Source organism: Caretta caretta, chromosome 12 (genome assembly GCF_965140235.1).
Source record: "Caretta caretta isolate rCarCar2 chromosome 12, rCarCar1.hap1, whole genome shotgun sequence".
NCBI lineage: Eukaryota > Metazoa > Chordata > Testudines > Cheloniidae > Caretta > Caretta caretta.
The window spans coordinates 20,111,907-20,133,694 of record NC_134217.1 but is presented as its reverse complement, the minus strand read 5'-3'; the positions used below and the strand labels follow the sequence as shown (position 1 = coordinate 20,133,694).

General features: G+C 44.3%; 1 long non-coding RNA gene across 1 annotated transcript in view; it reads right to left on the bottom strand.

The window, feature by feature from the left end:
- Positions 1-13,854: 13,854 nt before the first annotated feature.
- Positions 13,855-21,788, bottom strand: part of LOC125620785 (uncharacterized) — a 299,119-nt gene continuing 291,185 nt past the window's right edge. Inside the window, exon 4 of the long non-coding RNA XR_007352318.2 lies at positions 13,855-14,512. This is a non-coding gene — a long non-coding RNA (uncharacterized LOC125620785). The remainder of the gene's footprint in view (positions 14,513-21,788) is intronic.

Genomic DNA, 21,788 nt, shown 5'->3' with positions numbered 1-21,788 from the left:
GAAAAAGATGGAAGGTAACATTTTCAAAAGCACCTAAGTGAGTTAGGACCTAAGGTCCATTGAAGAGTCAATAAAAAACTGAAAAATTTACCTGGGAGCAAGATTTTATCCCCAACCACCCCTATATTTTAAGCTTTCAAACCATTTATTTATTAAAGCTTATGGTACATCACAGACTTATTTACCCATCGCCTTGTAACAAAATCAATACTCTCATAGCATGGCTGAGGTGGAAATGGCTTTACAGTCATTTGGATTTCAACTTATCAAATCTATAAGATAAGATCAGAGAAACCAGTCTGGCAATAGAAAATACTTCACTCAGCAATCCTTCATTTCTTGCTTGACACCAGTCTAACACAGCTAACCTATCTTCTTTCTCTACAACAGGCCTTCCCTACTTAGTGAAGTGGATCAGCATAAACACATTATGCCTGTGCTCCCTGCACTGCACTAACTTCCCACCTGCTCCTGGGTTCAGCTCAAGTAATTGTTTTAAAAATCTATAAATGCTCTGTATGGTGCTTGAACCTGGTTACCTTAGAGGCCAACTCTCTCCCTGTGAGATCAGCTGAATATTTTTTTAAACCAATACTCCTCAAATGCATGATCTTGAGGAGTAGGAGGGCAAGGAATTTTCAGTGGAAGACCCCCCCCCCCCAGGTAACTCTAGCTGGCGGTCATTAAGAGCCTACATTTGTTAGCTTTCCAAGCACAGTGCAGGGCAGATCTTCTCAGCCAAGGCTTTGTGTTGAATACACCTAAAGCAAATCAATGTATTTCCTGTCTTTCTTTTGTGATTTCTAAATCATTGGCTTTTGTATTTTTTATTCTTTAACTCGTCCAGATGCCACAGGGAGGAACACTGTAAATTTGTGACTACATAATGAACATGACTGATTATTATTCCTTAAATCTGTAAATAAAAATTAATAACAGATATTTGGGTTCCTTTTCTTAAAAAGTGCACTTATTCTGCAATTAAGAAATGAGATTGGTGGTTGACAGGTCCGGCATTAGGAAATGCCAGCTACACATCTCCACCTCCAAAAAAAGATTTTGGGAGCACGACAAATGAAATAGGAGAAAGAGTTTGTTTTGAGCAGTTCTAATAAAGTTATTAACAGATCATTGGCAAGGTGTATTGTCACAGGAAAAAGATGGCCTATGAGATCATGTTAAATGTCAGAAGAATCCAGCTTCTCCATTTCCACTTTTAAATTTATCTGAAAGTGTTTGTTTAGGCTCCAGTCATGGCATTATCCAGACCCTGATTCTAGCTACTAAATCTTGCAGTCCTAGTGTAGGTAAAACTAGGTCCTAGTCCTAGTGTAGGTAAAACTCCCATTTACTTCAGTTTTTCCTACATAAGGACAGCAAAAATTCAGGCTTCAAATGGGTAATTAGCCCCATCAGCAATCACACACCTTTGCCTGCTCATGCATTTAGGCAGTGAGATTTTTTTAGGATAGAGATATGGTTCTTTTTATTCCTTTGCTTGACACATGGTATCTCGCCTGTGTAAAATACCAAGTGGCAGGGAATTGGAGAAGAAGTCAGCTTAATGCAGGGTGTTGTAAAATGCCATTTACAGTTATGGCATTATATAGATTCTAAGGTATGTGATGGAATTCACATAGGTCTAGAGTGCTTCCTCATTAAATAGTCAGAGTGGGGGCAAGGTGGCTTTATAGCTCTCTTCATCTGCCCTGCATCTAATACTTCCCCTGTATCTCTTCCAAAGTTTTCTTTGACAATGATCATCAAGGAGCTAGCTCAGGAAGCTATATTCAGATAGCTTATTTCATTCATTGGTGGATTTTTTTTTCTATTTGTTCGTTTCTCTTTCTTTCCTATTTCACACAGAATTGCTAGGAAATTATTTGCCTCTAAGCAGCACATGACATCCAATATGCACTCATTTTTGCCTGTTGGTTTTTCAGTGTCTGATCTGCACATGCAATCATAGTAATTTGCACACATACATTAGGTATTTGCATGTGCAAACAGCCAGTTAGGCACATGAGTTAATACAGAGAAGACAGAAAATCACAGTGGAGTTAGATTTCATTGGCTATTATAACAGGTGACAGAAGGTAAGCAGGGAGCCATTCAACCATTAGCTTCTCTGCTAGGACTACCAACAACGGTGCTAATTACAGTGGTGGTGTTGCTGTACACGTACAACTGGCAACTCAGAATAGGATAAAGACTGTATATTCATTTCACATCAGTCACAGGATTAAACCAGCTCTAGTACATATGCTGTTATAGCTCGTGATTCAAAAGTTTTGTACTTATTAAAAATAATTTAAGGCAAGCACTAGCCTTTTTTTAAAAATGAAGCTTTGACCTTTAGGGCCAAGTTCATGCAGGAGTTGAAACTGTGTGCCTTAGCACAAACTAGTCCTTACGGCCCAAACTCTTCCCCAATGCCAGTTTTGCCATCAATTTTAATGGGATCAGGAGCAGGCCATTTGCCCCAAAATGACAAAAGTAGTTTGTTAAACAGAACAGATTTATTTCATATCTGAAGCGTAGCAATGGGGCTACAAGTGTAGATAAAGGGGGAGCAGTTGCCTGGAAAAGGTTAAGAGATCTCTGTTCATCAGACAACTGAATGAGATGTATAAGACCAAAAGGGGAGAGAAGGAAAGGGACAGGTATGTCCCCTTTCCCCTAGCTGGAGGAAGCAAAGGAAAGGCCTCCAAGAACTGTAGCCAGCCTGTGTCAGTGACTTCTTTTATTTTGTGTTATGTATATGTTTTGTTTAAGAACATAAGAACAGCCATACTTGGTCAAACCAAAAGTTTATCTAGCCCAGTATCCTGTCTTCCGACAGTTGCCAATGCCAGGTGCCCCAGAAGAAATGACCAGAACAGGTAATCATCAAGTGAATCATCCCCTGTCACCCATTCCCAGCTCTAGCAAACAGGAGCTAGGGCCATCATTTCAAATGGTAAGCTGTGCCCTGAGGCAAGGGCCTTTAAAGGACACAGGTGTGGCATTTACTTCCTTTCCAAGTCTCGTGAAATAAGGTCCAGTGAAATAGGCCACCAGCTTAAAGGCTGCAAAACAGCATCTCAGTCCACTAACTTTAAACCGGAAAAATCTCTCTGTAGCTGAAAAGATAGCCAAACAGATTTCTTTCATTAGGTTTGATAGAAATCATTTGCTTTGGGGTTCAGGCTCGTCTGGGAAGCCTCAGCCCTTAGCAAATTTTAATAGACATGGTTTATTACAAATCACTGAAGAGAAGAGTGTGTAATGGAAAGGATGACTCAGCTTTAACTACAGTAATACCAATGGTCAGAATAGTATATTCGTGGGACTGAAAGACTAATCTGCTAGAATGAGAATTCTGAAGATCAAGTGGAGCATATTCAGGATAAGGCTTTATTATACTGTTTGTTGTCAGCACATTGTTCTTCACATCATGGATTTCCTAATATGGGCTCAGTCCTGATTCTGCCATGAACACAAAGTAACGGGAAGTGTATTATTGGACAGGAAGGAGATTTTGACTCTCAGAGGGTCTATATCTAGCCCAATATACATCACCTGATGCACTAGTACAGAGGTTCTCAAACTTTTGTACTGGTGACCCCTTTCACATAGCAAGCCTCAGAGTGTGACCCCCCCCCCTTTAATATATTTGACACCATTATATATGCTGGAGGCAAAGCAGGGTTTGGGGTGGAGGCGGACAGCTCACGACCCTCCCCTCCCCCCCGCCATGTAATAACCTCACAACCCTCTGAGGGGTCCCACCCCCAGTTTGAGAATCCCTGTGGGAAAGAGAGTGCAGATCCATCCATTCCCTTCCCCTTCCCTCTCCTTCTATGGAACATGTTTTCCCTCCAGCACAGAATGACAGTAGGTGTAGCTGGCACAAGGGAGTAATGGGCAATTTATACCCTCTCCACCAGCACACAGAACAGACTGCAATCTAGCCCTTGGGGTGGGAGGGAAGAGATATTTTTAAAGCAATATAGGCCGATTTTTCAAAATCTGGTTCTTCTTTTGCAATCAAATAGTTTCGTTTTCCCCAGCATTTGTTACTTGGGCATCAAAACTACCTGAAATGGAAGTGTAATTAGAGGCTTAGGTGGCCAAGTACATCTAGTGGGGCATGTAACTATCCTTGCAATTATGTATGTTGTCATTATTTGCACTACACACAGACACCTGCAAGGCCCACTGTTGGTTCACACATTTGTATTTTTAAGGGCTAAGAGCCATAGCAGACATGAGACCAATGAATGTGGTTTAGATTAGCTCTTCACTTGAAAATAGGAAATCCGCAAAACTACATCCTCAAGTCTTTACTCAGACAAAATGACCCCTGTTATCAGTATGAGTTTTGCTGCCAACTTTGGTCCTAAATTAATATGATTTAAAAAGTCAAATTCTTAGACTCTGACCTTGTAAAGAGCTCCACAGGAATCCACCTGGGCAGTGTTCATTGCAACATCTTTTTTCGCAAGGGGATTAACTTTTAGATGTTGTTCAGAAATGAGCATCAGTATAGGACAAGAGAGTGGATAAATAATGCCAGTCCTATTGCATGTTACTTTATCACCAATTCTCCCCAGGTACCCTGTTCTATGTGAAACACTGATACTTTTCTAATTCCAGTGTGCCACAATGCATTTTGCCATTGTTAACAGATGACTGATTGGCTCACAATCTTCTAAATGATAGAGCTGCATATTATTTACTAAAAAGAAAAGGAGTACTTGTGGCACCTTAGAGACTAACCAATTTATTTGAGCATAACCTTTCATGAGCTACAGCTCACTTCATCGGATGCATACTGTGGAAAGTGTAGAAGATCTTTCCACACTTTCCACAGTAATGCATCCGATGAAGTGAGCTGTAGCTCACGAAAGCTTATGCTCAAATAAATTGGTTAGTCTCTAAGGTGCCACAAGTACTCCTTTTCTTTTTGCAAATACAGACTAACATGGCTGTTACTCTGAAACCTGATATTATTTACTGAAGCCCTTCAGTAACACTATTACAAATGGATCAGGGAGTAATTGTTTCCCTGTGATTAATTTAATATAAATTGGTTCATTTGCCATTCATCCAGAAAATCCTAATCACAAGGAAGAGTAATTTTCTCCACTCCCCCACCATCATCATCCATCAGAGCATGAACCATAAATATATCTCCCACTAACCTTGTTTGCAGTAATATCAATACTTTCAAACACAAGTGATGGAAACCCTATTACCTGAGACATTAAAAACTGCACTGGACAGGGAACTGAAAAGTATACTGTATATATGGGAACAATTTTGTACGAGCAGAAGGATGGAGAATGTAAACAACCTCGTCCATAAATTCATTACTTTTGCTGTTAAAATAATACTTGATTTGTACTCAGCCTTTAAATACAAAGGATCTTTGTAGATCTTTGGATTGGACCAAAAAGCATTAGTCCTGGGGACCCGTGCAAAGGAGGCTTAAAGCTCAGATGTGCATGGCCCTAATCCTGATGCTGCTCTGTACATGGCCATTCCCTCTTTGCTTATGTTAGGCTTTAACAGCCACTGAAACAACCCCTTTTTGCGAAGGGCAAGTGGCACATGAACCTCTACGTCAGCTCTATTGCCCTGTAGGATCACCCTTGGAATGATCCTCCCTGGGCCAAACACACCAGGTTTACTAGATTACGCCAGCACTGCACAGCAAAAAGTGTTTGTACCACAGCTAATCCTTAGTTTCATATTTTTCATCACAGACGCTCTAGTAGATATCAGTACTTGGTAGTCATCTGCGTCACACTCCAGATATGATGCACATATTACAACATGTTGCTCTCAGCCTGTGCGAGGCACCCGAGTCCGAGTCCTGCAGTCTTTATGCAGGTGAAATTCCCTGTCACGCAAATAGGAGTTTTGCTGGAGTAAAGTTCCATCAAATACCGCAGGATGTGAGGAATATGAGAGATGCAGTAAAATGTGCTGAAATTAAAGTAGTGATGAAAGGGAAATAGATGTTATTGCTGCTCTTAGAACATGTCACAGGCATATTTCCATTTTAATAAACAAGCTAAGCCTTCTCTCTGTGACTGAGCATCACACACAGCTCAACCTGTCTACCTGGCTGATCTAAGTTTTGAGCACTCAGTGGGAAAATTTGACTGTTTGTCTGTAAGTAGATATTTTACACCAACTAGAAAAGGAAAGCCACTGCCAAGATCACCATCTACCACAAAATACCTTTCATTAAGCCCCATTTCAGACTCAAACAGCATGGTTCAGATTTTCTTTTAAATGTTGGTTACTCGCTCAAAAACCTCTCTTCTGTATTCATATTTCTAGGATGTTTTCCAGTCTTCCTACGCATTCCTGTTGTTCGCGTATAACTTAGCTGGATATGCATGTATGAAAAAGTTGCTGCAGGTGTCTCTTAGTTCTTCATAAAGGACTCAGTCCCCAACCCTTCAAAGTCAATAGGAGTGTCATTACTCACTTCAGTCGTTTTGGAAGCAAGGCCAACGTGTTCCCCTACCTTCTTCAAACTTTTTAATTTAAATATTGGTGGCTGTGATGCACTGGACCTCAGAGTAGCACCCTGTAACCCCCATATTAATCATTTGTATGTGGCTGTGATATTTCATACAAAGCATGCCATGTAAGATACCATATGAAAGGTCATGATCTGCTGAAACTCTTTGTTCTGTCAAAATATGTGTATTGTTAATGTATATCAAATTATGAGATTTGGCTTTATAGTTGTTATTGAAATATGTTGTGAGTTTGGGAGACACCCACTGCTAGTTTTTCAGTGACAAAGGTGGTGGTGACCCACAACCAAACAGGCATTAAGCAACCATCACAAGCCATTGACAGAAGGGAATTGTAAACAAGAGATTTACAATTCTGAGAGAGACAGTTGCACAAACTCCACACAATGAGGACTCAGCAAGGCCCACCAGGACATGTCTGAGCCAGTATCTTTCCTGGGACATGAATTGAGGGTATGAAATAAGGGACAGCAGCGTCATGAGACCACCTCTCTCCTCCCCCACCTACTCTGAAGGCAACAAGAACACTGGGAAGATATAGACTTTGAATGGAGGAGATTGGTCGCAGACTGAGAAGGAAATTAAGCTTGTGTATTAAGAACTGTAACCTGCCTGCAATGTGCAATGGTATAAGAAAAGTTGTTTGATTCAAATCTTGCGTAGTCTGAAAGTTTAGGATTTAAAATGCGTATTTACTTAGGTAAGTTTCAGAGTAGCAGCCGTGTTAGTCTGTATTCGCAAAAAGAAAAGGAGTACTTGTGGCACCTTAGAGACTAACCAATTTATTTGAGCATAAGCTTTCGTGAGCTACAGCTTATGCTCAAATAAAATGGTTAGTCTCTAAGGTGCCACAAGTACTCCTTTTCTTTTTACTTAGGTAAAAGAATGTTAATAAGTTACATTAAATGGCTGTACGCTTGTTTTTACAACAATTTTATACGGAAAACTGATTTTAATGTTAACTGTAGGGGTTCTTCCCCCTTTTTCTTACTCTTTTCTATTTCAAATAACTACATTCACACAGAGAGACAGCAATGGTGAAAACTTGTTTGATCCTAGCTGTTGCTGAGGTCCAGTACAGCACAACGGGAAATCAGAAACTCCATACATTGCACTGTAGCTGGTATTAACCAGGTTGTCTCTTCTTCCTTTCAATTTACTCAAGCTACATCTCTAAAATCTGGTTCACGTACCAATGGAAGTCTCATTTATGACCAGTCAGTAGAAAACTTTGTAACGTGTGGATGTGATGTCAAATCCATGACTAACCAACCTGTTCTCTCAGTCAAAAATCTTGTTAATTATTAGATGTGATATCATATCCAAGAATAACACCATTTTGATTGACAGCTCTGAATAGGAAATAATAAACAGAAAATATTTGAAACAGCAATGACATGCCTTAACATAATACTTCATATGTACTAGAGTTAAAAAACCCAACAACTAGGTGACATTGCAGTACTTGTATGTAGAAGTTCTAATGACAAACACTTCAGATTTTCTCTCATTTTGCAATAGTAAGAGAACTCTATGGAATTATGTCTCTGTGCCACACAGCTTATTTAAGGTCTACGCTCCATGTAAAATGCGAATTATCAGTGAAGAAATATCTTCTGTTTACAGCAGGCATTTTGTTTTTAAACAAACCAAACAACTATAAAGCTCTGTACAGTAATTGCTATCCTGGGTTCTCTCAGAACGATGAACTTGCAGGATTAGTGGCCTGACTGATTCTGAGTTTATATCTAATTCTATTATGATCAGTTCTAGTTACTGATACATAAAGGTGGCCTGATGACCAGAATATACGAAGGGAATATTGGATCCTCAGCTAGAGTGAATTGGCATAGCTTCATTGAAGCCAGTAGAGCTGTGTCAATATACACCAGCTGAAGATCTGGCCCAAAGAGTATGTTGTCGCAGTGCTTGCTCGGGCATAACCTCACCTCTGTTACAAGCTATGTATTTGCACCCATCTGTTCTGTGCAGGAGAGGGGAATTACATGTGCCATTGGCATTGGAGATAGGGAAGAGGAAGTGAGAATGTCCAGCATAGTGCATAGGAAATTAAGACACATATACAGCTCACTTCTATAGGTCCATACATTACACTTAACTCCCTATGTATTGCTCTGAAATTGTACATGCAGACAAAGTCTCTGCTGCTATCTACAATTAAGTGACTACCTTTCGTTACTACCATCCAAATTACTTTCTGGTAGTTCAGTTCATCTCTAAAATACAATATCCATTTTCCTGAAGTCACTGAACTATCATGTTTATTGCACACAATAAGCTATTGAGAGTGTATCTGCGTAAGAATGCACTACTCATTTCTTGGATTTGCCATCCTATGATCAGGTACACAATCACAGAAAGGAGATTGTGCAACAATAAATTGTCTTGCTGGGTTTGGTTTTGTTAGCCAGAAGTGAATGAGTTTTAAGTTCACTTATTTATGAGTTGGAGGTAGTCCACAATATAAATCTACAACTAGGAGTGAGTGTTACAGATATATTTAAGAGTGCACAGTGAAGATTATATGCATCATAATTCAGTGGCTTTCAAATTTGCTGCTTTACTGCACACTCTTTTAAAGCTGAACCTCTCACCTAGTCCTATATCATCAGTGCCTCACCCTCCTTCCATTGCTTTAGCTCAGTGGCTCTCAACCAGGGGTACGCATATCCCTGTGGGTACGCAGAGGTCTTCCATGGGGTACATCAACTCATCTAGATATTTGCATAGTTTTACAACAGGCTACATAAAAAGCACTAGTGAAGTCAGTACTAACTAAAATTTCATATAGACAATGATTTGTTTATACTGCTCTACATGGTATACACTGAAATGTAAGTACAATATTTATATTCCAATTGATTTATTTTATAACTATGGTAAAAATGAGAAAGTAAGCAATTTTTCTGTAAGTGTGCCAAGACACTTTTGTATTTTTATATCTGATTTTGTAAGCATGTATTTATTAAGTCAGGTGGCGGTATGCAAGACCAGTCAGACTCTTGAAAGGGGTACAGTAGTCTGGAAAGCTTGAGAGCCACTGCTTCAGCTAACACTTCTCACTGCCTTAGTGATACATCAGAAGCACATCATTTAAAGTCAATTAATTTGTTTTTATCTTTTAAAGTTGTAAAGCTTTGTCAGAAGGCAAAGAGAAAAAATAGAGAGGTACATGAACTCCACAGTGTCACTTAGTCGCTTTCAGAATAGACCTGTACCTTTAAACAAAACCATGTAATCACATGTTATAACTATTTGAATGACCAGGAAATCCTGAGGGGTCTTAGTGTCAGTAATTGCATTCACACACGTTTTCAAGCTGTGAACGTCTCCAGGCAGTTGGTAAGGAAGAATGGCATTGAAGTCAATGTTCGTGAAAACACCATTGTCTTGGGTGGAGCCTGATCTCCCGTACTCTTTGCCTTTCCCATTTCCTATCAGAAGAACATGGCAGGCTACAGTCATCATAGTGATTTTCAAAGACAGACTGCAATGTTTCTATAGTGCTCTGGCTGGCTAGCTACCCAGAAGGTCTATGTGACTCTGGGGCAGAGACTGTGTTGCCCTATAAGTGAGCACACTGTTTATCACAGTGTTCCTGCTTACTTTCCTGAGCTGCTCTCCCCCTTGCTGTCTGGGTAGGCCCTCTAAGTTTCCCTGGTTCAGCTGCACCTGGGCTACTCACAAAATTTATCCAAAAATCTTTATTTATTCAAAATGAAATTACCTCAAACAAAAAAGCTTGATAGCAAAAGTGCTTCCTGGACAGTGCTTTCCTGGGCAGCAGGGGCTGGTTTCCATCCCTCCGTCAGAGCCTCAGAAGATGACGCTGGGTCACCCCTTTCCCTCCTGGGCTTGAAGGTCCACTGGTAAATTGTCTCTCTGTTTTATCTGCCTTCACAATGAGAGCAAGGAGCTTTCTCCTCCCTCCATGGTTTGTGTCTTGATTGACTGGGGGAGAAGGGAGCCTTGCCACACCCTACACTACAAAACTCCTGGCTCCAAGCTCTTAAAGAAACAGTCATCTCTTCTCTCCAAGACTCATTCTCCCCATTTCCTCTCTGTGATGGGGCATTTTCCCCGCACTGGCCGTGATAGGGTTAAAACCCAGCCTGGAGGGCTACAAGGAAAACAGCCAATTAGAGCAGTGGCTGCAGCCAATTAGGGCAGCAGCTGGACCTGCCATTCGGGGCCCAGACAGTCCATATAAAAGGAAGCTGCAGGCCAGAGCTGGTCAGTCTGCTGCAGAAAGCCCAATGGAGGGGACTAGCTTCCTTGAGGACTGCAGAACTAGTACCATGAACAGGGCTGCTAGGACATGCAGGCCCGAGGCCCTGGGAAGAGGGCAAAGGAACCAGTAGCAAGAGCCAAAGGTGCCAGGGCTGGGGGAAGTGGCCAGGGAATTGAGACAGACTGATGGAGAAAGAAAGGAGGGGCAGCACGAAGCTGCTGTTTACAGGGTCCCTGCGCTGGGACCTAGAGTAGTGGGCAGGCCCTGGTCTCCCTCGCACACACCACTTGCTGCTGAAGAAGTGGCCAGTCTATGGCCTGCTAAGCTGCTGTGAGGAGCATCTAGACTGCTGTGGAAGGAGTCTCCCAGAAGGGAGGACCCAGATTGTGACACAGCCGGAGGGCTGTGCCACAAAGCAGAGGCAGTGAGACTGAAATTGTCGTGGAGACAAGGACGGGAGAGCTACCGCCACCAGAGGGCACATCCACTGACCAGAGCTAATCCTGAAATGGCCAGCAGGAGGTGCCAAGGCGGTGAGTGACCCCGTAACACTCTCCTTCCATGTCGCCTGCCCCAGGGTCTTTGTTTGGGTAAGACTACTTAGAACGGGGTAGCCTGGACACCCTCCTTACCCTAACTACTCTTCTCCTTAAAGGGGCAGTATACACTGTTAAACTCTTCAATACAGATAAAGTGCTGATGGAACTACTGACTAGGGATGGGACTTTCAGAAGCATTCTGCATTGTCTAAATGCCCCCTCTTGAATACACTGGTACAACTGTGATGGACATATTGAGAGCAGAATTAAATCAACACAGATCCCTATGAACATCCCATCTTTCCAGATCTATAGGGTCTGAAATATTATTTTACCCTCTCTACCTGCTCCCATGTATAATAAAGAAAGTAGGGGCGTAATGGACCTGAGGAAAGAATTCAGGCACTTCAATTCCTATACATAAGGTGACCAGATAGCAACTGTGGAAAAATGGAATGGGAGTGGGGGGTAATAGGCACCTATACAAGAAGAAGTCCCATAAAAGGCACTGTTCCTTTTAAAAATGGAACATCTGGTCACCCTACCTATACACTGTGTCTGATAAGTTTTGAGATTTTCTCAAACTGTGGCTGCAATAAAGATCTCACCCCTATGAACCTTTCTCCATCTGCATTCAATGACAAGGATAAAACAGTATAGTTTTCTCTAACTTCCTTGGAATAGTTTTCCATAGCACATGTACACTGGTCAAGTCTATTTCAAGGGATCTCACAAGAAATACCTGTCTAGAAGCTAAACCTATATAAATACAAAAAGATTTATCTTTTGGAGATGCTGCTAAGGGCACGACTACACTTGCAGATATAGAGTTAAACCCGCCTTCAGAGAGCGCAGTAGGGAAAGCGCTGCACTCTGTCCACACTGACAGCTACAAGCGCACTGGCATGGCCACATTTGCGGCAACTGCAGCAGCATTGGGAGCACTGCATTATGGGCAGCTATCCCACAGAGCACCTCTTCCCATTCTGGCGCTGTGGCTTGTGGGAAGGGGGCAGGAGGAGTGGGGCACTCTGGGGCCTATCCCAATGCCCTGTGATGCATTGGTTCACATCCCAGCAATCCCTGTGCTTCCGTCCACATTTGGCACCATCTTTCAACATTTTTTGTACTGCGAGCTCTGTCTTCCCTTTCTGTCTTCAGGAATGGAGCCCGAACTGCTGAGGAGTATGCTGATGAGTCTTGCCAGCACATCACGTTTGGCAGTCAAGTTATTCCTTATGATCCAAAGGGACAGTGAGGGCTCCAATGATATCGACTCAAGTAATGCATATGACATGAGTTTGCTTGTAGCATTCACGGACATGCTCACCACCATGAAACGCCACTTTTGGGCTCAGGAAACCAGCACTGAGTGGAGGGATCACATCGTCATGCTAGTCTGGGATGATGAGCAGTGGCTGCAGAACTTTCGAATGAGAAAAGCCACTTTCATGGGACTGTGTGAGCAGCTCGCCCCCACCCTGCGGTGCAAGGACACGAGATTGAGAGTTGCCCTGCTGGTGGAGAAGTGGGTGGCTATTGCAAACTGGAAGCTGGCAACTCCAGACAGCTGCCGATCAGTCGCTAACCCATTTGGAATGGGAAAGTTGACCGATGGAATCATGTTGAGGCAAGTTTGCAGGGCCATTAATTGCATCCTGCTCAGAAGAACCATGACTCTGGGTAATGTGCATGACATTGTAGATGGCTTTGCACAAATGGGTTTCCCTAACTGCGGAGAGGTGATAGATGGCGCACACATTCCAATTTTGGCATCAGCCCACCTAGCATCCAAGTACATTAATTGGTAGGGGTATTTCTCTATTGTTCTCCAGGCATTTGTGGATCACCATGGGCGTTTCATTGACATTAACGCAGGCTGGCCCAGAAAGGTGCATGACTCATGCATCTTTTGGAACACTGGTCTGTTCAGGAAGCTGGGACTTTTTTCCCCAGACCAGTAGATCACCGTCGAGGAAGTCAAAATGCCCATCATGATCCTTGGAGACCCCGCTTACCCTTTAATGCCATGGCTCATGAAACCCTACACAGGGAGCCTTGACAGCAGCAAGGAGAGGTTCAACAACAGGCTGAGCCAGTGCAGAAGGACTGTGGAGTGTGCTTTGGACCATTTAAAGGGCCGCTGGCACTCTCTGTATGGGAAGCTGGACCTGGCCGATGACATCATCCCCGTGGTTATAGCCACATGCTCTACCCTCCATAACATTTGTGAAGGGAAGGGTGAATGATTCACTCAAGCATGGAACTCGGAGGTTCAACACCTGGAGGCTGAATTTGAACAGCCAGAGAGCAGGGCTACTAGAGGAGCCCAGCACGGGGCTGCAAGGATTAGGGATGCCTTGAGGGAGCAATTTGAGGCTGAAAGCCACCAGTAATGTCTGGTGCCCTGCATGGGAGTGAAGTGCAGTGGTTCCAATGTTAGTAGGAATCTGTGTTTGCTACGCTGACTTGTAGTGCCTGTTTCTTTCCTGGACTACGGTATCTTTTACTTTATGCAATAATGTTTTCAAAACCCAAAATATCCATTTATTTAAAAGAAACAACTACTTGGGGAAACAAAGGGCAAGGGGGTGGGGCGGGGAATGGTACAATCACAGATTTGCGTATGTCCTGTTCTCATATGCAGCCTTCCTGTCTGGAGTGCTGTTTCATGAGTGCTGCACTTCAGGATGGCTACACTGCATGGTGATGGGGGTTGAGTGCAGTGGGTAAGGGTTGTAGTTGTCTGGGCTGGGTGGTGAAGCTACAGGTGTTGGAGGCAACTGATGTCAGTAAGATCCCAGATGTTGGGGAAAGTGGGTTGGCGGTGACATGGGGGCACAAGGGAAAGTTTTGGGACAAGGGCTGGGGGGGGGGAGTAGGCATGGTAATGCTCTGGATTACCTGGAGCACCTGGATAGAGTCCACTTGGCGCTTCATTATGCTTATCATTATGCTTTACTGCTAGAGCATTGCACTTCTGTGCCAGCACTCCTCATTCTGCTAGCCGATCCTCCTTTCACTGTCCCACCACTCCTGGACTTTTTTTTAATTTTCATTACTTGCATGCTGCATTACTTCATGCAACATGTTTTCTTCCTTGCTTCTATGTGGCCTCTTTCTGATTCTTTGGCGTCTTTTGGCAGGTGTTAACATGGACGGCTGAGATCTCAAGGTTGCAGCTGAAAAGGCAAAAATGCAACACTTAACAGAGGCAGCATTGTTCACACCAGACAGAGCAATGATTCCCCCCTACTTAAGGACTAGTACAGTCTACACAATAGCATAATTTGCCCATCCCAAAGCGAGTGCACATAACCCACAGGAGCCCCAAAATGGTGAGTAAGCACAGGGTCAAGTGTGACAGATTGTTTCACGGCTGTACTGTCCTCTGGATTTCTGTACCTTGGCGAGCCAACAGCGGCAGGGGCCCCCTATACTGAACACTGTCCCCACATTTTCCACAGGAGTTTGTCCTGGAAGATATCTCACTGCTGAGGGTGACCTGGGAAGCAAGGGAGGGTCTTCTACTGCAGTGCGGCTTCTGCCCTAGCCCATATGCAGCAATGGTCCCCCCACCCCTCACGGCACAGTGGCGCTTACATGTTAGCCTTACTGGGACAAGGACCACAGTGGCTCTCCCGAAAAACCTGTGCAAGCACATTTCCCAAGTTCTGGATGAGACCTTTGAAGAGATCACTGAGGCTGATTACCACCATGGGAGAGAGCACATCAATGCCCTATTCCGCATCTAGGCATGCATTCAGCCCTAACCCTCCTCACCCCAAGAGCCCGCACTGAATAACTTCCTTCCCAAAATAAAAACCACTTAGCAGGAACCTCCTCTGGTTTTTGTCCTTCCCCAAGCACCTGCTGCCACAACTGGCTACCTTCCTGTTGCCTTGAGAACAGCTCCCTGCTGTATGCAGGTAGGTCTTCCTCTGCCTCAGCACCCTCGTGCCTGCTTTGCCCCTCCTCCTCCCGCCTTGTTGAACGAGGCTCTGAAGTGTCCAGACTCGGAGTCGAGGTGGGGTTGCCCCAAGTATTGCGTCCAGCTCTTTATAAAAACGGCAGGCAGTGGGGGCAGCACCAGAGCGGCGGTTTGCCTCGCGGGCTTTGCAGTAGGCACTCTACAGCTCCTTCACTTTAACCCTGCACTGCAGTGTGTCCCAGTCATGGCCTCTTTCCATTATGTCCCTTGATATCTGCCCAAAAGGTATCATAATTCCTACAGCTGGAGCACAGCTAGGACTGGACAGCTTCCTCCTCCCAAACACTGATGCGGTCTAGCACCTCTCCATTGCTCCATACTGGGGCTTGCCTGGCAGGTTGAGGCATGGTCACCTGGAAAGATTCACTAAGAGCATTCCACACCTGGCTGAGCAAAGAGGAAGGGGAATTTTCAAAATTCCCAGAGAATTTAAAGGGTGGGTCTGACGGTTGGTCACCTGAGGGCAGGGCAGTAGAGTTCAAAGTGATGACCAGAGTGGCTAGAACAGGCATTGTGGGACACGATCAGAGCGTGCTAACAGACCAGGGCATGCACACTGGCGCCTCAGCACTCCAGCAGGGGTGCACATAACGTTATTCCACTCGCCAAGGTGGAGTACCAGAAGCGCTCTAGCCATGGAGTCAGAGCGCTGTATGTGTCTTGCCTGTGTGGACAAGTAGTAAGCTAGGGCGCCCAGGGTTTCTTTAATGTGCTCTAACTTGCAAGCGTAGCCAAGCCCTAAGTATTTATTTTTAAGCAACAAGGTTCCCATGTTGTGTTTTATTGTTTTAGAATATTTCATGGTTTATTTATAGAGGTTATATTTTACCATCTATTATCTATCCTGGATTCACTGATACCAGAGAATCAGTTTACTGACTTTAGCTGGAACACACAGTGGGGTGGTATCTTTCCTCTAACACCCCAGAGCACTCTGGATCTTGACTTTAATATCAAAAAAGCACCAAGTACAGGGTTTAATTGTTAAGTTCTTTCATTTTGAGTGATTTAAAAAACAAAAAACCCTACACTCAATACATCTGTGGGCACAAAGTTCCTGTGATCTGTTTTAGGCATTATGTCTTCCTATGCTAAAAGGAAATAGAGATACACAGAACAGTCTGCTAAGACAATAAAAATCAGGCTGCAGAGAAATTCCAGCAAAAGAAATAGGAATGCAAAGTATTAGGGTTTTTTTTTTTAACCATAGATTGATTCCAGGAGATAATATAATTCCTTAGTATCTCACAGTTCATTTCACTAATTTTATTTTCTAGAGATTTTTTTTTGTTCCACATAAAACAGACTCAGTGACATCTCTCATTTCATGTAAAAGGTTTAAGTCTTAGCTAAACGTTACTAAATCTTATTACAATTTTAATGAGCTGACATAGATATAGCCCATGTTTTATTCATGACTTTAGGTAACCACAAACAGAACCAGGTTGCATTCAGGAACTAATGGGAGCCAGTCATCATTCAACCCAATTACTGGAAATACCACTATCAGAATCATTGTATGCACTAGCAGGGATACAAATGTGTCAGCTAACTATATTTTCAAATTGGTAGGATATTGCTTTCACCTTTTATGCAACCCTCTTGGGTCTAACAAAATTGGCCAGAAAATATCATCATGAGTACAAGTTTTCTTACAAGATTTCCACTGGGTTCCAGTGCATTTGGAACTGTGTTGTAGCCATGTTGGTCCCAGATATTAGAGACAAGTGGGTGAGGTAATTTCTTTTAAATGGACCAACTTCTGTTAGTGAGAGAAACAAGCTTTTCAATTTATACAAAGCTTGTCTTCAGGTCTGAGAAACTATCTCAGTCTCACTAAGTATAAGGTTTGAACAGATCGTTTTTAGCATAAGTAGTTAACACATTTCAAGGTACCATTCAAGGTGAAGTGACCCATTAACACCCATCCAGTTATAATCATGAAAGAAAGGGGGAAGGGGAAGTTACAGATTGTGGGTTACAGATTGTAATAAGCCATAAATCCAGTGTTTCTCTTCAGTCCATGATTTTTAGAGTCTAGCAAACTTATGAATTTTAGTTCCCAGGCTCATCTTTTGAGAGCATTGTGCAGGTTTCCTTTGAGGATGAGGACTGGTAGGTCAGATATAGAGCGATCACTTTGTGAAAAGTGTTTACCCCCAGGTGATAGGATGTTTTGTCTTTTATCATGTTCCCATGTGAGCTCATTGGAGAGCACAGCGATTGTCTGGTTTCACCCACATAGTTGTTATAGGGCAGGGATTGGCAAACTGTGGACCATGGGTCAGATCCAGCCTGTCAGGGCTTTGGATCCGGCCCGCGGGATTGTCACCCTTGTAGTGCTGCGGGGCTAAGGCAGGCTCCCTGCATGCCCTGGCCCCACTCCACTCCCAGAAGCGGCTGGCACCACATCCCTGCGACTCCTGGGAGAGGGGGTGGGCAGAGGGCTCCATGCACTTCCCCTGCCTGCAGGTACTGCCCCCTGCAGCTCCCATTGGACGGAAATGGGGAACTGCAGCCAATGAGAGCTTCGGGGGGAGGTACCCGCAGGCAAGGGCAGTGTGCGGAGCCCTCTTGGCCCCCCCACCCCCCAGGGGCAGCAGGGACGTGGTGCTGGCTGCTTCTAGGAGTTGTGTGGGGCCAGGGCAGGCAGGGAGCCTGCCTTCACCCTGCTGCATGCAGCTGCCACCCTGGAGACAGTCAAGGTAAGCAGCAGGAGGTCAGAGCCTGCACGCCCAACCCCTTCCTGCACCCCACACCCCAACCCTCTGCCCTGAGCCCCCTGCCACACCCCACCCTCCTGCCGAGCCCCTCCTGCACTCTGCACCCCAACCCCTTGCCCTGAGCCCCTTTCTGTACACCCCTGCTCCCACACCCTGCATTCCCTCCTGCACTCCAACCCCCTGCCCCCAGCCCTACATTCAATTTCCCCACCCAGATGTGGCTCTCAGGCCAAAAAGTTTGCCCACTCCTATTATAGGGGCATTTAGCACACTGCATGAGGTATACCACATGTTGTGGTAGGCATGTGTAGAGACAAACAACCTGTGCTTGCTGATAGTGGGTGGGGTGGGCAGAGTGCGGGCAGCTGATTTCAGCAGTGTTACTGAGCATCTCAGTACAAGCCAAGCAGCAAATCTGTGTGGCGGGGGGGGGGGAGAAGAGAGGGGAACAATCCTCCATGTTGTCCATCCCCCCCATGCGTCACTTCTGTGCAGAGGCATTGTATTTATGGCGTGTTATAACAGCCTGTACCCACTAACAACCCCCGCCAGACGCTTCAACTTTTCAATGACTGGAGGGGCATTAACAGGCCACTTCAGCTTGAAAAGCTCTTCTGCCAACAGAGCACTGCCCACACCAGTGCTTGGGTCACTGTAATTCACGTTGCTCAGGGGGTGGTTTAGACACAACCCTGAGTGATGTAAATTATGCCTCAGTAAGCGGTAGTGCATACATAGCCTGACTTTTCCAGACCTGAAGAGCTCTAACTTCAAAAGCTGGTCTCTCTCACCAACAGAAGTTGGTCCAATGAAAGATATTACCTCACCCACCTTGCCTCAGAAAATATTCTAACATTCTTTGGGATGTTTCAGAGAGGCTTGACCGTACTTAGGCCTCCTAATCTCTATGGATTTTTTCTGGGTGTATATTCACCAGAGACATTTTCTGGTAATGTTTTGTAGGACCCGAGCTGTCATAAATATAAAGGGAAGGGTAAACCCCTTTAAAATCCCTCCTGGTCAGAGGAAAAATCCTCTCACCTGTAAAGGGTTAAGAAGCTAAAGGTAACCTCGCTGGCACCTGACCAAAATGACCAATGAGGAGACAAGATACTTTCAAAAGCTGGGAGGAGGGAGAGAAAAAGGGTCTGTGTCTGTTGGTATGCTGCTTTGCCGGGGATAGACCAGGAATGGAGTCTTAGAACTTTTAGTAAGTAATCTAGCTAGGTATGCATTAGATTATGATTTCTTTAAATGGCTGAGAAAAGAATTGTGCTGAATAGAATGACTATTTCTGTCTGTGTGTCTTTTTTGTAACTTAAGGTTTTGCCTAGAGGGGTTCTCTATGTTTTGAATCTAATTACCCTGTAAGGTACCTACCATCCTGATTTTACAGGGGTGATTCCTTTGCTCCTATTTACTTCTATTTCTATTAAAAGTCGTCTTGTAAGAAAACTGAATGCTTTTTCATTGTTCTCAGATCCAAGGGTTTGGGTCTGTGGTCACCTATGCAAATTGGTGAGGATTTTTACCAAATCTTTCCCAGGAAGTGGGGTGCAAGGGTTGGGAAGATTTTGGAGGGAAAGACGTGTCTAAATTACGTTTCCCAGTAAACCCAATTAGAGTTTGGTGGTGGCAGTGGTTATTCCAAGGACAAAGGATAAAATTAATTTGTACCTTGGGGAAGTTTTAACCTAAGCTGGTAAAAGTAAGCTTAGGAGGTTTTCATGCAGGTCCCCACATCTGTACCCTAGAGTTCAGAGTGGGGGAGGAACCTTGACAAGAGCTATTTCGTATTTTTTTGCACTATTACAGTACACAGTAAAATAAAAATGTTGCTGATGGATCTGACACTACAGGGATTCACTGTCCAACATGCCCATGTCAGAAGTGGGTTGTGCAGGTCCACATAGGCATTTGCCATTGGAATTCATCCCCCCTCATAACAGGCATGGCTCAGGGAAATTCTTTGATCTTAGGAACTTGGTTTTAAGAAGAGATTTTCAAGTGCATAGTCCACAAAAGGAAGATACTTGTGCACAGGAGAAATTAGCTTCAGCCTCTAAAAGAGGAGGTATTGTTGCTGGGCTGGGCTGCTACTGCTTAAAAGAGTCCAAAAGAAGGTGTGATTTCTCATAAAGAGGGGTCTCAGATCTACACTTCAGTCACTTACTCCAAAACCCCACCAACAAAAAAAAACCCACATGTAGCCATGACATTTCATATGCATAGGGCATTTAATGTACTTTCTGGAACCTACACAAATATGAGGCAACATGGTGCTCAGCTGAAAATTATGAAAACCACAAGTAGGCACTCAGAGACTTAACAGTAAAATCTGGTATTTAGACACCCAATGAATTTGTGACAAGGGGAACGGGGACTCAGTCCTTACAACAATGAATGGAATACAAACCTACTTTGTTATATATTATTACTTTGGCACCTTTTAAGGTCCTTTTAAGTCAAATCTGCTACTTGTCACTATTTAGAATAATGAAACAAAACCAGGAGCAATCACCAGATAACTCCAGCAGAAACTCCACTCCAATACTCCATCTTCCTCAAACTACTGTCCTATTTACACCTCACCCACTTCAGATGCCTGGACAAAAAAAAAAAAAAAAAAAGACTGGCCTTACAGTTTGCCCTGAAGATGAACAATTCCCCCCCATCATCTGGAACCAAGGGCAGAAACTCATTCCACAATTGAGAGCTCCATATGAAAGGGAACTCTTTGTTTAACAGAGAGCTTCAACTTGAATGCCTCTGCTGAACACAACTGTGGCAGTCTGATGCAGAGAAAGAGAGGGTCTACAAAGTAGGTAGATCCCCAAGTCATTTAAGACTTTCTAGCTTTTTAAAAAAAAAAAAAGCGCACACCACAATTTCTACCTGCATTTCAACAGCCAACTAATACAGATCACAGAAGCACTAGTTTCATCTGATCTGTATGAGTCTGTTTACACTGCAATCAGAGGGGTGACTGCAGCATATGTAGATTAAGCTAACTCTGATCTTGCTAGCTCCAACAATAGCTGTCATACCATGGCAGCATGGGCTAGCCGCTTGAGTTTACATCTAGGGTCGGGGATGGGGTGGGGCTGTACAGCCTGTGCAATACAGCTACCTGTATTGTTATTCAAGCTAGCACTAGATGTAGACATACCCGAGTTAGTGTTTATGTGCTGCCGTTACACCTCTGATTGCAGTCTTCTTAGCATACGTGCAACATGTCTTAGGAAGCACGTGACCAGGATTCATCACTGACTTTGGTCCACTGGTTGCAGAGGTGAAAGTAAGCCGGTACGCCCCGGTATGGCGTACCGGTAAGAGCCGGTGTGCCGTACCGGGACTGGCTTTTCCAGAGGGCAATTAAAAGCCCTGGGGTAGTGGTGGCGGGGCTCTAGCGGGGATTTAAAGGGCCCCGGAGCTCCAGCCGCTGCTACTGCCCTGGCCATTTAAATCCCTGCCTGAGCCCTGTTGCCGAAGCCCTGGGGTAGTGGTGGTGGGGCTCTGGCGGGGATTTAAAGGGCCAGGGCGGTAGCGACTGTTGGAGCCCCAAGCCCTTTAAAGCCCCACCTGAGCCCTGCTGCCTGAGCCCTGGGGTAGCAGCGGCGGGTCTCCAGAGTGGATTTAAAGGGCCGGGGTGGTAGCAGTGGCTGGAGCCCTGGGGCCCTTTAAATCCTCGATGGAACCTGGCCGCCGCTACCCAAGGGCTCGGGCAGCAGGGCTCAGGTGGGG